Genomic DNA, 16923 nt, shown 5'->3' with positions numbered 1-16923 from the left:
TTATCATGTACTGCTGGCTACAGCTGGCATGGGGCACCACTCAATTCACTCCAAGTATTTTTGCATGAAATAGGTGAGGTTTTAGCATACCACAGAGCACTAAAAAACAGTTTAGTAGATACTAAACTTCGAAGTAAAGCAGATCAGAGGCATTAATCTCTAATAAATCCATTAGTCAGCTGCAAAGCGTTCAAGGTTGTTTGTGTCCCCAGATGATAAATGAAACCAGAATGAGACATTAGCCTTATCTGACTCTCTTTAGAAACAGCTACTTTAATGGGATCAAAAGTTTAACCTCCATAGTTTCCTGTTTTACTTTTGCTAATTACTTCGATCTTGCAACTGAAAGAACATTTTTATGGCACAATAAAAAGGCAGTGGTTAATCTGACCTCCCTAAACATATTTACTTAACCTAAATTCTAATGTACATAGTGATTCAGGACAGCATAGCGTCATGTGTCAATATCACATGGATAGTATAGGCAAGCAGACCCAAATGACTAGTTTTGAAAGCTATGTCTACACTACACAGACTGCTGGTATAGCTGTGTGGGTCAGGGCTATGAAGAGATGTAATCAGTTTATCAACAGAAGTTCCTAGAGTAGATGAAGTTATACCAGAAAAATTGCACTTTTATTGGTACAGCTTGGTTTCATTCATGGGAGAAGGGGGAGTTTTCTCCACCAGTACAAAGCAGTTTTGAGGATATAACCATGATCACACTAGAAGTCCTTTGCCAATATATTAGTACCAGTACAGCTCACCTAGCATAGGCACGGCCTAAGAATTACTGTACATGGTGAACATTAGACAAAATCAAATGTTGCTGCCAAAAGTAAAAGAGCTGTAAGTGGAGAGTTCTGCAATTGTGTATAGGTCAGATCTGACCTCAGTTCACGTTATTGATGGATAGTTGTGTAAGCTCTGTTGTTATTTTATGTTTCATCTATGATATAAGTTTTAGAGTAACTGAAAAGGAATAGTACCTGAACATAGATCCTTTCACATCTAAATCACCAATTCAGCTCCAACTCAGATAAGTAGTGAAAATCACTGCCGTGAGTGGTTGTTCTATGGTCTACATCAAAATGTGTTTATATAATTTTTAAATGCATCCTTAATTTTTAGGAAAGAGAGTCAAGGAATGCTGAGGATTCTAGGTATTTATTGGTCTCTGTCCAGAGTTAAAGGTCTCTGTCTAGTTTTGCATAGTCCAGTATCAAGAAGAGTCCATTATGATAGCCAATCTTAACAATTATGTTCAAAAGCTTCAGAGGGGTAGCCAAGTTAGTATGTAACAGGAAAAACTTAAAAAACCACAAACAAGTCCTCTGGATTTCTAACACTCCTGTCATCTGAAGAAGTGGGTTGTGCCCACGAAAGCTCGTGATACCATCTACATGTTTTGTTAGTCTTTAAGGTACTACTAGACTATTTATTGTTTTTTAAGTTTTAACAATTATGATATGGTAGCAGCCATCTTAAGAAGGTCTCTCTGTAGAAAAAACAATAAAGGAGGAGTATTTGTTACTGCTCAGCATCTGGCCTTGTGCTCTTATTTACGCTAAGTCTGTTTAAGGTCCACATTTTACAGTTACTGCTCCAGATAGTCTGAGATTAAAACAACGCAAGAGCATCTCAGTATTCCCGCAGCAGCCGCCACCAACAGTTCACTCTAGTAAACCTCCCCCACCAAAAAAAGCTGATGATTACTGCCAAGAAGGTTTAAACAGCTCATTATGAAGAATGTGCAAAATAGCTTGAAATAGAAAGGTTAGAACAATTAGTAAACAAGTGCTTACTAGGAATGGAAAAAGTGATTCAAATAAATCTTCCCAGCTCCAAGATATTCACCCAAAATTAGAGTATCTGAAGCTGAAAGAAACCCTTTTAGAAGTTCAACAATGTTTTCTTAATTCATTTCCCCCTGGTTCTGCATATGCACTTCTGGACTTCATCTGAGGAAGTGGGTTTTGCCCACAAAAGCTCATAAACTATATATTTTTCGTTAGTCTCTAAGGTGCCACAGGACTACGTATTGATTTTAAAGTTACAGACTAACATGGCTACCCCTCTGAGATGTCTATAGAAAGAGTTGAAGATGCCATACAGTAATTACCCTCAAGGTGTCATTTTGGGTATAGTGCTGGTTAAAGCCTTTTTATTTGAGCCATTAGACCTTAATGAGGCTCTTTTGTGATGTATAGTTTAGATAAAATGAAGATTTGGGGGACAAGGTGGGTGCGGTAATACCTCCTATCAGACCAACTTCTGTTTGTGGGAGACACAAGCTTTTGTGCTGACCCACAGGTCTTCCTTAGGTCAAGATGACACCTTGTTACTGAGAGCTGTAATTCAAAATGGAAGGTGCCTATTTACAGTACTATACATCCCCTTTAGTCTTCCATTGTTTTCAATGGTGGGAAGGTCAAAGGTTGAGATTTTTCTTCTCCAGCAGAGATTCCCGAATCTGTTAAAATTGTTAAGCAGAAAAGCAGGGTAAAGAAATATGGATTCTATTTGTAAAGGATTTAAAAATGTTGGGGAAATAATAAAATGCAGCTTTCCAATGTGTCATACCCATATACCTATATATGCTTCCCCTGCTGTATGCCTTTATCTAAAACCAACTGAAATCAGTGAGAGCCCTTCCATTGTCCTCCCTGGGCTCTGAGTAAGACTTTGAATCAGTGTCTTGACTTTTTCTTATAAATGGGCAAACTGTCCTGTATTTTCTACCTCACCAATCAGTACTGGCCAGTCCTGCTGCTGACTTGGTCCCTGCTTGCCAGCTGCCTGCCCACCAGCAGTGAATAGGAGGGTGTCCTGTGACTGATGATGGGCGTGGGAGTGCAAGGCTGGTGGTGAGGTGAAAATGCAGTGTATAGGGCCAGCCACTCCCCATGCTGGTCCATGAGGGCATCCTGTGCTGTGTGTGGGCTCTTGGCCAGCAAGGCCCAACTCCACCCCACTGCGCATTTCCAGGCAGTACTGACTATGCACTGCAAGCCGCAGCAGCCGGTGACACATTACCTCTACTGCCCACCCACCAGCCCTTAACGTGCTCCCCCTCTTGCTGTCCTCTCCCTGCTTTGCCTCTTCAGGCCCCTCTTCCCAACCTTGCTGCTCCTCCATACTCTCCCTGTGCCTGGCAGGGAGCGTCCCACTTCCAGCGCTGTGCAGAGAGGCAGCTTGTGGTCAAAGTCCTTCCCCCACTGCCTCTGGCTGGGCCCATGCCCTGGGAAAGCCTAAGACCTTCTGACTGGGGTGCTAGCCAGAAAGAGCTGCACCCTGCATCGGCCAAAGCTCTGCAGAGCACTGGCTCCGGGAAGCCTCTCTTGTCCCTCCACTAAGATCTGGACTGAGGATGTAGGCGGAGTCATTTCCATCCTGTTCCTGCCATGAACCTACAAGGTCTACAGCAGCCCTATCCTGAGTCTTGCTCTCAGGGAGTGCAGGACTGATCCATCTCTTAAGCACCCTCCCCTGCTGAGCCACCTCTCTGGCCACCTTTGCTGAACCTCCTTCAGTCAGGCTCTCTGGGCGGTAGAGCACAACACATCCTTACGGCTTAACTCTTTCCTGTCTGTGCTGTACCTGGGGAACAGGAGGCCGCTGGGTTATGTTGGTGACTAGCAGCAGCCTGGAGATGTTAGTTGCCTTTCAATGCTGTATGAGAAGGGCAAGGGCAAGCTGCCTCCAGCCACACTGCGATGGGCGGCAGGAGGGAAGAGATGAGTTCTGCAAAGACACAAGCCAGGTCAGCCTTTCCTCCCCCTCCTCCCATGCGGCTGGAAGCAACTCCCATCCCTTCCCTCCCATGCAGTGCTGAAAGGCTGCTGGTGGCCATATTCTGGTGTGAACCATGGCAGACATCTGGGAAGGGTGGGCATATAACCCTGCGTGCCCCCTACATGCTGCTTTGAGTAGATACGGAACCAAGTGCCAGGTGAGGTGGGTCCATCCCAGGGGCACAGCAAAGCATATTGGGTAGAGCAGGGATCAGCAACCTTTCCGAAGCGGCGTGCCAAGATTTAACCCTCCTGCCCTGGCCCCGCCGCTCGCCTGGGAGGGAAGAGGGGGCTCTCTCCACCATGCACCCCACTCAGTCTCCTGCCCTGGGTTCTGCCCCGGATTTTCCGGTGGGGAGGGAAGGAGCAGCAAGTGCACACTTTCCTGCAAGTCGTATCCAGTGCAGAGCCTCAGGGCTTCCCCCCAGCAGGAAGCCAGTGCTGGCTCCAATTTTGAGGGGGGGCAGGCGCGATGCTGGATCACCAGCATGGGCTGGGATAAGGGTAGCTGGGGGGGGGGGGGGGAGGTTCAGGGAAATGGACAAGGCAGGGGAGGGGGATGAGTGACTCCGGGATGTCCAGCTCTGCTGGGGGAGGGGTCCCATGGGGGTCTGGTCCATGGTGCCCTCACCTTCCTGCCAGGGACCCAGGCGCCTAGGGGGCCAACATAGTTTTGGGGCAGAGGGATCCCCCCATGCATTTTCCTCTCCCCTCAGCCACTCCTACTGCTACCCAGCACTGGAGCTGTAGCCCGGGCTGGGTTGAGGCTGGGCGGTGCTGGTGGCTGGGAATGACTTCAGCATTATCTTTAGCCTGCCTGCCGGGGGCACCATGAGGCAGAAAGAGAAGTGAGTGGAGCAGGAAGCACCGAGGCTGCAGGGCTAGGGCTGCACAACAGGGCGGAGAGCAGAGGGCTAGAGGAGGCAGTGATGGGATTCCCAGGTGAAGGTGGCAGAAGGGCTGGAAGGTGGCTCCGTAGCTCTGCCTGTCCTCCTCTGAAGCAGGAAAACATGCTACAGAGCAAGCCCCGGCCCCCAGAGCAGTCCCACTCTTCCATACAGGCTGGCCTCCCCCCAAAACAGCCCTGACCCCCGAAGCAGCTGCCCACCACGCAGCCCCACCAGCTGGGCTGTCATGGAGCAGAAACCACGGCTGTGGTGAGGCTGCCCCAGCAGGGACAGTGTCACCACGAGTCATCTCCAGCCGTGGCACATGGGGCAGCTGCCCATCACAGCCTTGCCGGCTGAGCCACATGCCACTCAAAATGGGCTTGTGTGCTACTTATGGCACGCACGCCATACCTTGCTGACCCCTGGGGTAGAGGGTGCTGAGGTTGGGAGGGTTGGGTCAACTACTCAGCTCCCTCCCATGTGAGAGAGGTGTATCGGAGTGTCTGAGGGGAGGGAGGGAGTCATCCCTATCCTTTTTTAACCCTAAAGCTTGAGCGATAAAAATGTAAATAAAAAGAATCCAACTTAGTGTTATTTTTTTTAACAGGGGCTCAATCAACTTGATGTTAATCTGAATGTTTGTACTGAATAGTTCGGATTGATTGCCACTGAACTCGCTTGAATACAAGTAATTTTACCAGGTGTCCCATATTAAGCATAGGGAAATATGACCACTCTATTCAGGAAGCCCAAATGATGATGCTAAAAGTCATATCCCATCCACCACAGCTCATATCAAACAGCAGTCACATCACATCTCCAGGACGTGTGGAACTTCTCTCAAGTATACATTTTACACAGAATTTTCAATCCACTTTTGATTATTTTGGTGAAAGCTGACAAATGTTCCAGATGTTTGCAATAATATTTAGTTGAGCTGGCAGCTTTAAGCAGATGTTTCTAGCTTATTGTAACATATTGTATACCTCAGGGGCCAAATCCAAAGCCTATGTAAGTTAGTGAGATCCTTCCCTGTTGATTTTAATGGCTCATGTATAAAACCCCATACATCAGTCTTGGATGTCTCCCTCTTCTTGCCACTTAATTGGTCTTTCTTAGGTAACAGAAAGCCTGCTAAGTTTTTATCTTTAAAACATACTTTAAAAGCCTATTTCTCTACTCCATTGACAAATGAAAGGAGAGAAGTAACTAACACCAAATCCAAGATCACACTAGCGACAGATTGCAGAAACTGATGCCATGACTGTTGCCAGCAGACAGTTTGGCTACTTATGTCTTTGATGCACCCAACTCACTGGATGCCGTAGAAGATGTTGCAGTACCGAAAACAAATGACAGCTGCCCTTACCAAACCAAGCTATTGGTGAGACTTCAGCTAAAACACTGGCCCTGATTCTTCTTGCAACCAATTTTTACACAGGTCAAACTCCACAGACTGTCACACTGATTTATACAAGTAAAATGGGTGTGAATTAGAGCATTGGGCTAAACTTTAAAGCAGATTAACAGGATCTCAATTATGCTCCTCTCCATAAAAGCAAGTGTTTTGAATACACTGGAACTGTAAAATGTCATACACACATCAAATTCTTGATCATTATAAATGAGAGAGAACCCTCTTTTTGAGCTAGGCAATGATGATGTTTTTACAGCAGCCCGCTGCTTCTGAAAATCTGAATTCAGTTAAAAGCAAAATTAAAATGGAATTAATGACCTCAGCTGAGGCACTGGTAAATTTATCCGCATTACAAAATAATTACCAGGCAAAGTTTGACTGCAGCCTTTGATGTGGTCATAACAGAGACTGCTCTGACTTGAGCGATAATTATATATTAATTGTGTCTAACAGAGAATTCTCTGCCTCTGCTAATCACTTCATACCTTGGACCATGTAATTTTTCTTGAACAATGAAGGATTTACAGTAGGTCAGCTATTTAATATAGTTCTGGTCAGGCTTGAATCTTACTGGATCACAAGTACCCAAGTCAACATTTTCTACTAACGGAATCTAAAGTTAGATTCCTGAATTCATTTTAAGGCACCTAAATAAAAATAACCTGATTTGCAGAAATACTGAGCAACCACTGCTCCTACTGGCCTTATTGTATTATTCTAGCCCAAGCCGTATTAGCTCCATGTGGCAGAGTAATTATGCCCCGGGGTCTGATTCCTGAATTATGTGGCATGGTCTTCTCCACAAACCCTCTTATTCCCCTACCCTCATCTCAGCCCAATCAATAGTAGCCTTTATTTATAAACTAAACTCTATTTAATTTGCCTGCAAATGGTTGTTTCACCTGTTTTTGTATTGGCAGATGGTTAATACATAACAACACCGCTCACAGTATTGGGAGAAAGCTTGCAGCTTTCACAGCTGAGTAGGGAGCTGGGGCGTGTTATACTCGGGAATGAATCTGTTTTGGCAAAGAAGGAACAGTTGAGGCTTGGGGGAGTGGGGAAAGGACACAGCTTTTCTTCACCGTGCACTTTGGAGCAGGAATGGAACACCCAGGGTTTTTTTCCCTGTGTCATTAGTTACTTTGAAACTCAGAAAATGGAACCTGTATAGTTGTAAATGTTCCAGCTCCTCTTCATTCCCATGTATTTGGGAACATGATCTCGTCTATCATTGTGTTGCCCATTTGCCTAGATTCGTTCTATTCTTTCTTAGTGGCTTAAATAATTGTGTGCTGTCAACAATTTTTCTACTGTTTCTGATAACGAACATATCTACGATATATTTTAGAGAGTTTGTGAGTCTGTCTGTCTGTGTATCCATCCGTCTGTGAGTCCCTTTGTTTAAGAGCTCCTCCTAAACAGTAAGAGCCAGGACCACCACATTTAGAATGCAGCTTCCTCTTATCATATCTTAAAGCAAGGTCAGGGATTGGTTGTGCTAGGACAATGGGAAGTGCATGGAATGTGATTGTTTTGCATCCAACGGAAAGGGAGAGGTGTGAGAGTAGGGACAATTATACTCACAAATAACCACAGGGGGCAGCAAGTGCCCTGGCTTAGGGAGCAGTCGCAGGACAGCAGCATGGTCCCCACCACGCCAGCCTGCCCCAGGGAGCAGCTGCCGATGCCATGCAGCACCCATCACCTGGACTGCCTCCAAATCATCTTGGCACTGAGCCCCTACTGCCCCAGGCTACCCCCAGGAAGCAGCCACTGAGAGGGGCCCCAGGAAGAAGCTGGCAGGTGGCTTGCATGCTACCCCTCCACCACGCTCCAAGCTGACTCTGGGGTAAAGCCAGCAGGTGGCCTGCGCACCTTCCTCCCACTCCAGGCCAATCCTGAGGAAAAGGTACAGAGGGCAACCTCCTGTCCTGGGCTGGCCTGCACAGTCCCATTCTCCCGCCCTAGGTAGAAGCTGCTGCCCTGGACTTGGGAAACACCAAGTAAGTCTTCTAGTATATAATAAATAAAAGCCATGAGCTGTTCTAGTACACGCACTAAGGCACTCCTCTTTAGACGTCAAAATGATCAAATTTTCACACTTTGTTTTCTCTTAATCAGTTTCTGGTTTCAGGGCAGTCCTTTATAACCTCTCACTTTATAACTATGAATAGTCTCCTTTGAGGACACTGTCTAAAGTTTTTGAAACACAAACTTTAAGCAAAGCTGCTGTAGGGACATACACTGTGTCCAAAATTAAACAGAACAGAGATCAGGGCCCCAGCTGTGTGTATAACTCATTTTCTGTCACGTGTCTGAGCTACCCCCTGAGAAAAATACACAAAAATACAGTTGAGAAGTCTTTGGTAAAATACTGCAATAATTCTATAGTCTGTGCGTTGAGAAGACTGAGCAACAACCTGACTTGATTGAAAATAGGAAGTTTCTGTGAATGAAATGCTGGTTCCCAGCAGATCCTCCTTTGCCTAACTACATATTTAGGGTTCTGTTCTGCCATATTACTCATACTGAGTATTACTGTTATTCACTATTACTCACACTTTACCCTGTGAGTAATCCCATTAATTTCAGTGTGACTACTCCAATGTAGGATAAGTACTACATGGAACAGTGACAGAATCTGATAACTAAAATTACATAATCCAACCAGAAGACTGACTTGTTTTACTGATGAAGTTGATCCCAAAAGCTCAAGGCGGAGGGTTGAGATTATTAGCACTGTTATAGACATAGTAGATACATTTTCAAAATCATTTGGCTCCTGAGTGACTTGTGGGTTTTTGAAAATTGCATTTAGCTTCTAAGTGATTTAGGTGCCTTTGAAAATGTTGCCTACTGTAACTATTCACTCATTTGAGCAACTCTTGCAATTACTTTCCACAACAACATCTAAGGACAAACACTCTGGGTTGTGAAGTATGTTATGCCTGGAAAATGAAACCAGTCAGAGGCACCTGATACTCTGATACTTTCCTTCAGATATTTAAAGGAATTCCTACTGCCAAACCTTCCCTGCTTATGCTACCATAAACATTACTTTGAGAAATCAGTGAACAGCTCTATGGATTTAACTTCTCTTTCTCAATATTAAGGATGTTAGCTATCGATTAATTGAGTAATTGTGTAGCCGCAAAAAAAAACTTAGCAGTTACACAATTATTCAATAGTCCCCGGGTGCAGAGCCAGCAGTCACTGCACTCCCATACCCACTTCTAGGGAACTCCCTGACACCCCACGCTGTATCAGAGGCAGCAGCATGGGGGTGGCAGCAGCTCCTGTCCGCAGGGGGCCCAAGCTCCCCGTGGACAGACGCTGTGCCACAGATAGAGGCTGCTCCATGGCATCGTCCCTTGCCCCCCACCATGCACGGAGAGGCAAGTGACCCCACAGAGCCAGCATGCATGGAGCGCTGGCTTAAAAACCAGCTCCCCACAGGCACCAGTTCCCGCCTCCCCTCCCCCTTGCTGCCTCTGATACAGAGGCAGCAAGGTTGGAGAATGCATGTAGTCGATAAGATTAACTGATAAAACCAGGCTTATCAGTTAGTCATGTAATCGATTACATGTTGACATCCCTACTCAATATACATGCTACTCTAAACTACTTTTAGTGAAATTAACACCAGTTTAATTTTTTTTATAGTATGGCACTTGAGTAACATGTAATTTTTCATTTTAAAAAATGAAGGTAAAATCATTGATCCATTGAAGTCATTGCCATCATTCTTTGTTACTGATTCTTGCACACATCCTCATGATGACATGCTGTACCTCTTTGTAGCTATAAAATGCATAAGATTATCAGAGAGGACAACTATGTATGTTTTTAACTAACAGCAAATTTGTGGCTCCATTTTCAGATCAGTCCATTCGATACCACACGTGGAGATGAACTTCATGCACAGAGGAGGAAAAAGCTGAATGAACTGCGGGTGCAAAATTATGGTCATAAGCCACTCCTAGTGCAAAACCACCCACAGAAAATGAAGGCATCCTTTGGAAAAAAAAAAATCATACTTGACGTTTTTGCCTGATATAAAATACCAAAATAAACAATGGGCCAGATTATACCATTCAGTCATTAGCCCAAGCTGAGGGGCTACATCTACACTACGGAGTTTTTCTTGGATACCGAAGGTATCCCCTGGAAAAATGCCACCGCGTCCAAGGAATGCATCTGCTCTTCCGATTTTTTTTTCAGGTGAGCAGACACTCTTTCAGAAGCCCTGTAAACCTCATTTCATGAGGAAGAAGGGCTCTTCATATAGAGAAGGTTTTTCTGCAATTTGGCTGAGCGTAGACAGGCCAAATTTTGAAAAAGCCTCTTCCAAAAAAAGAATTGGAAAAAGGTACACAAACTGCAGAGTGCAATTTGCTACCTTTTTCTGAAAAAGCGGTGTAGTGTAAACATAGCCTGAGAGGAAGATCCAGAACCCAGTATCTCCCTGGCTATGTCTAGATTACAAGAAAAAAGTACACAAATTGCGCTCCACAATTTGCGTATCTTTTTCCAATAGTTTTGTCAGAAGAGGCTTTTCTGAAATTTGGCCTGTCTACACTGGGCCAAATTTCGGAAAATCCTCCTCTTTCGGAAGATCCCTTCTTTCTCGTGGAAGGAAGAAGACAGAGCTTCTGAAAGAGCGTGTCTGCTCTTCTGCAAAAAAAAAAAAAAAAAAAAAAAAAAAAAGTGGAAGAGCAGACGCGTTCCCTGGACACGGCAGAATTTTTTAAAATGCCATAGTCTAGACATAGCCCCTGGGCTCTCCTGAAGCACACAGTAGCAATGTGCACTGCACTTTCATTCTTCTAGAAAGTACAGTTTGATTCTTTCCCTTCCTCGTGGTTAGGTAGCACTTTTGGTCAGCACAAAGGACCAGAGCATCCTCAGGGGTGTTTTTTTGTCCCTGGGGGTGCTAAGAAGGTTCATCCCCTGCACTTCCTGAGGTGCAAAGACTATTGTTGTGCCAAACTCTTGTGCAGAAGCAAAAAAGGAGAGGGAAAGGTTCATTATATCTCCCCCACCATGCACCTACGCTAGGGACTAGCACAAGGTGGCCAGTCATCATTAGTCATGCACATTAACTTACATATAGTTCACTGTATCCAGATAGGTTTGTCTCACAACATAGGAGGAGGCATGGTGTTCTTTTCACATTTGCATATCTTATCTAACATTTTGATTGCTAAGGTGTGTTTCTAAACAGGGGCCAACATGAATTGCCATTGCAGACAGAATTTCCCTCACCCTGAGGGCTCCGTTATAATCCCAGATAAATCAGTGAAGACTGTCATATACTATAATTATAAAAGTTCTGCTGCTGAGCATGTGTAAACAAGTAACAGGCTAGAGTTGGTGAGGTTCAGGAATTCCCACAGTTCTGAAAAAGTCAGGCTGCTTGTTTTAGGAGTTTACGGAGCTATTGACTTATAAGCATTACTCCAGCCATCTAAGTCTGCAAATATTGGCTCAAATCTTTCTATTTCTCTGTAAAATGGGGGAATAAATATTTACCTACCTCACTGGAGTGTGGTAAAGATAAAACAGCCAGTGTTTGTGCAGTGAACATGTAAAGGTGGGGCATAAGTGCAAAGCTATATTAAGATCCAAAAGCCTTTCAAGATGAGCAGTGGTAAAAGCCATTCTCCTAATACTACATTTGCTGTATTTTACCTTATACTATGTATGATGAGTAAAATTCTATTTCTTCATTAAAAATGTTTTTCAACCACGTGGTCATCTCTCTTTTGATGAACTGGTCATAGGAAATTCAGGTCTAACCCTACTCCCATTAAAATAAATGGCAAAAACTCCATTGATTTCAGTGGAAGAATGACAGGCCCCCAGGGCAGCATGTTTTAAGTTATTGATATTCACAGGAACTTCCTCCAGGAGCACAAATGTCATCCCGTATCCGCCAGGCAAGAACAAAAGGATAACACTGCTACTAGTGCTGAATAATGGTTCATAACCTTTGCACTGTGCCCTATGGTGCAAATGTCACTATGGTTGTCAGGATATTTATTTTTCACTGTGTTTAAGGGTATGTACCACAGTGGGATTTTTTAAAAACTCTTACAGTGACCTTTGCAAAGCTTGCACTGCAAGATTACATGGTAGTAATGGGACAATCCAAAGGTCACAAAATATTATTCTGCCCTAGTAACTATCAGATATGTGATGGCAATCAGAAAAGCTATTTTTCTTTGGGGGCAGGTTTCCAAGTGGATTCATGCACTAGTCCTTCACCTTTGGAGAGCCGGGTTCAAAACTGGCCAACTCAGTTATATGTCAGAGTAGGGCTGCTTCCAGGAACAGGCAAGCATGGCTGAGCTTCCCTCTACCTCCTTACACTCCTGCCAAAGGTGTGCAAGGGTCCTTCTTGAAATTTGACCACCAAGTTGAAAGACACTTAAGGCAAGCTCCCTGATTTTGATTAAGTTCAGGCTTTCTCTGGATGCAACATAACATCAACCTGGACAGCGATGACTTATTGACTTTTATTATGTAGACTGGGGCAGTGCCCAATATTTGCTACACACTTTCCAAGTAGAGAGGGGGAGACTGTCCCTGCCCTGAAGAGTGACAATTTAAACAGACAAAGAGAGTCCCAAATGTGAAAGGAAGGGGGGGGGGGGGGAAGGCCAAAGGTTTTCGAGGGGGAGGGATCGGAGGATCAGCCACATTTGTGTCATCATTAATTAGTGGATTCACATCCTGAGAGGCAGGACTAAGGACAGCCAGGAGATAAATTAAGGGATACTTGGGCCTTATAAAAGGGCAGAGTGAAATGAGCTCAAGGGGCAGGGGAAGAACTACAAGGAGCAGGCAGGCTGTCTCCTCTGCAAGGCCCTGAGCCAAAGTGGACAAGCAATAGAGCACTTCAGGGGACCCAGGTTCTATCCTAGCGCTAGGAAGGACACGAAGCACAAAGCCCGGAATGGAGCTGGGCCCAGAGGCCAGGCTGAAGAGAAGCACTGAAGGCAAGAGGAACCTTTTTGTTTGTTTGGAATTTTTTAGTTTGGACTTTGGTACCCTGGGAAAGGTTGTGTTTGTTGTGACTTGGCTGAAGAATTAAGCCCCATCTCTAGCACAGAACAGTCTCCTTGGAAGCCATGGAAACCAGCCTTGAAGAGGGAAACTCTGGCACGGAATATTAGCTGTGCCATGTTTGGGCAACAGGGGGTATTAAGTGGCAGCCATACCCCCATGACAAGTGATATGTAATATACTCAGTCATGAAAAATGTCCCTCATGGAGTTATGGGGCAGTGATAAAATTTATCAGCTCCTCACTATACTCAGTGTATTTCTTTGTAATTATTAGAACACTAGACTATATTATAACTATTAGAGTACAGTAATATTGTATATTCTCGGCAATGAAGAGTGTGGGGTGCCAGTCAGGAAGTAGTCCTCAAGGGGAGCCAGTTTAAAAACCAGCTCCTCTTGCTGACCAGAGGCTTGTCACCCTCTGATAAAGGGGTGGCAGCAGTCCCTGTATGGGAGGTGGGTCTGAGCTCTCGGACCCGGTGTAAACTGGAACAGAGCTGGGCTGCCTGGCCATCTGGCTCCTACTTTGCCAATGAGACACTATCCAACGACTTGTGTATCTGCAAACCCCACTCCAGAGCCTCACAGCTGGGACATAACACCATCCAATATTGTCTGTTCAGAGTCATCCTGCCACCGCTGGAAGGTTGCCATGAACTCCACCATCCTTGGAACAGTCAACTGCAACCAGACATCATCACCACTAACGAGAACCAGAAGATCATCATAATGGACATCATGGGGCCCGCTGAGAACAGGACCCTGGAATTCTAGGACACACTATCTCAAAAGTTGGAGAAATATGTCCCTCTGTCTGCCACCTTCAGAGCTAGATGCTAAAAGATTCAAACTCACACCCTGATCATCAGAGCCCTGGTCACATGGGACCCCAGCAACAAGTGAGTTCTGAGAGAATGTGGAATTGGTCAACGCTATGTTAGGTTGATGCAACAACTAATGGTGTCGGGCCCCATCAGAGGGTCAAGGGAGATCTACCTAGAGCACATCACCGGATATCAGAAATGGAGGGATGAGCTAGAGTGTCAATGAGAAATGCTGCTGAAAAGGTAAACTCAAATACTTACCTCAGGGACAGCATTTTCTAATGGACAACCTGTCCTAAATTTTTAACTACTCGAGGTCAGTCTTGACTCATTGAAGTATCTTCTTTCCACAACCAACACTCTGTTTAACTTTTCATGAGTAAGGTGCCCAAGTAATTGGATTCTAATATCTAAACTGTTTTGTTAAATTTATTCACCTACATTTGAATTTGCTGATTATGTACTGGGGGGGTAGGCAGCTCCCTGCACGTACTGGCTCCTACTTACCCCTTTCCCGCACTGCTATTTATGTATCAGAGACATCAGCACAAGGGGGGGGGGCGGTGGCTCCTTATCCCTCCCGGGGGCAGGGGGGAGAGAGAGGGCTGCACGTAACAGTGACAGTTAACCAATGAGCCCAGGTTACAGGTACATGTTCATATCCCTATTATGTACTACGGATGTTAAATATTGGTTAACTGAATAGTTGAGTAACCTCATGAATTCTTATCGGGAGCGGGGCAGGCAGCAGTGTGGGATGCCAGTCAGGAGGTAGTCCTGCCAGTGTTTCTTAAACTTTTTAAGACCGAGGAACACCAAACAATAATTTTTTTTTTATGAGGAACACCAAGGATATTTTGTTGAGGGGGAAAAGAAAAGGGATCAGGGGGAAAGTTAAGTTATTGAGAAAAAAAAAGTTACCTGCCCTTTTAAGGGCAGCCATTTTGAACTCTGTTGTTCTCCGCGGCACATCTCCAACTGCCTCACGGCACACCAGTTTAAGAAACTTATTGACTACATTATTACATCCCTATTATGTATTATATATCGCTTTGACTTTCAACAAACTTTTTATTTCTGGATAAGCTAAGCATTATATCCAGATGTACAGACACTCTTTTTTAACCTGTGTATTATGTAAATTTTAACATTAACTTTAATATTTTCATAAAACATTTACACTGATCAAAGTCACGGTGTAAAAAGGAATATGGAGAAAAAGTCAAGCAAGCCTAAAATAGAAAAGAATGTTGAGCATACAAGAACAAATTGAATAGCAACAACTACTACTGTGTATATAGATGCCTGTAAGATATGAGCATTTCCATGAATAATCACATGGCCATGGGATGGGATGCAACAACTGAGAAATGAGCACTCAGAGGAGCTGAAGGAAGCTGTAACGAGGCACTAAAACAGTAAGTATATGCAGAAACTTGATGCCTGTTGGTTCCCATGCCATGACTCCTATATGAAATAGCCATAAGGGAAAAGATGGTTGTGAGTGATGACATGCAAATTAGCAAAGCATGCATCTTTGCTTCAGAATTCCCCCAGTCTGCACTGCCACAACACGTTGCTTTGGAACTAGGGGAGCATTTAAGCATCCAGATGATTTAGGCAAACATGGGCATGCAGCTCGTTGTGCCAGGGCTTGTCACCACAAAACAACAGCTTATGCTTTCCTTGCTTAGAGCATTTTGCATGACAAAACCATATTAAGCATTCCCTCACTTTTGGCCTTAATTATGTTTGGATTTCACTAGTGTAATTTTTTTAAATGCTCCCTATTTCATGTCTCTGCAACAGGAGCTATATCATTTGATTATCGTCAGCTGACAGGAGTGTGGAGAGCTTTTTGGATATTCCATTCAATACATGGGGTAAATCTTCAAACTATCTCCCAAGGAAACAATCCAATGGAGATTTTAAGAATCAGAAGAAAGAATTTGCATTTCTCGCTGGGTATGTCTACACTACAGAGGTTTTTTTCAGAAAAACGGCTGTTTTTCCAAAAAAACTTCAATTACATCCACACTGCAATCACGTTCTTTTGAAAGAAAATCAAAAGAACAGAGGGGGTTTTCCAACATTGGTAAACCTCCTTCTATGAGGAAGAAGCAAGTGTGGATGGGGAAGAGGGAGTTCTTTCGAAAGAAGAGGAAAGAGGAAAAAGCAAGAGAAAAAGCTATTCCTCCCATAGTAATCACAGCTCGCATGCGAGATAGCATGCAAGATAACATCCATTAAGTCTAGACACTATCTTTGAAAAAGCAAATCGCTTTTTCGATGTGCTTTGGCAGTGTGGACACTCTCGTTCAGAAGAAGTTTTTTCGGAAGATCTCTTCCAGAAAAGCTTCTTCCAAAAGAAGCCTGCAGTCTAGATGTAGCCTCTGTGCACAGCAGGCTAATCAAACCTTCTACAAGATGAGAAGTTGCTGCTGGGATTTTTGTTTGTTTTACTGTTAGTGTATGATCGTCTCTCTAATGTACTTTGTGAGGAAAATTGCCAAAGGAAGAGACTGATGTTCCAATAATGATTAAACAGACTGATGTACTTTAGAATTCAATTCTGATAAAATGAACAAATGGAAAGTTTATGAAACAAATCTGCCCTCTGCTGGAAATAAAAGGGAATACTAAATAGACAAAGGAATCTGAATATAGGCTAAGCTTTTTAAAAGGGGATTTTAAACTTCTATTTGTCATTAACATACATTAAAATATTTAATCATTTACATTATGGCTGCGTCCAGACTGGCATGATTTTGCAGAAATACTTTTAACTGAAAAGTTTTTCCATTAAAAGTATTTCCGCAAAAGAGCGTCTAGATTGGCACGGATGCTTTTGTGCAAAAAGTGCTTTTGCGCAAAAGCATCCGTGGCCAGTCTAGACGCGATTTTGCACAAGAAAGCCCCAATCAC

At 44.1% G+C, this 16923-nt stretch overlaps 2 long non-coding RNA genes across 2 annotated transcripts in view; one reads left to right on the top strand and one right to left on the bottom strand.

The window, feature by feature from the left end:
* The window catches only part of LOC112547623 (uncharacterized), a 58766-nt gene extending 47965 nt beyond the window's left edge, over positions 1-10801 (top strand). The window contains exon 5 of the long non-coding RNA XR_012901958.1: positions 9985-10801. This is a non-coding gene — a long non-coding RNA (uncharacterized LOC112547623). The remainder of the gene's footprint in view (positions 1-9984) is intronic.
* LOC102446248 (uncharacterized) overlaps positions 1-16923 on the bottom strand; it is a 63553-nt gene that overhangs the window by 21367 nt on the left and 25263 nt on the right. The window lies entirely within an intron of this gene.

The sequence above is a fragment of the Pelodiscus sinensis genome, chromosome 2 (genome assembly GCF_049634645.1).
Source record: "Pelodiscus sinensis isolate JC-2024 chromosome 2, ASM4963464v1, whole genome shotgun sequence".
NCBI classification, from domain to species: Eukaryota; Metazoa; Chordata; order Testudines; family Trionychidae; genus Pelodiscus; species Pelodiscus sinensis.
This window is presented reverse-complemented; position numbering and strand designations above follow the sequence as displayed.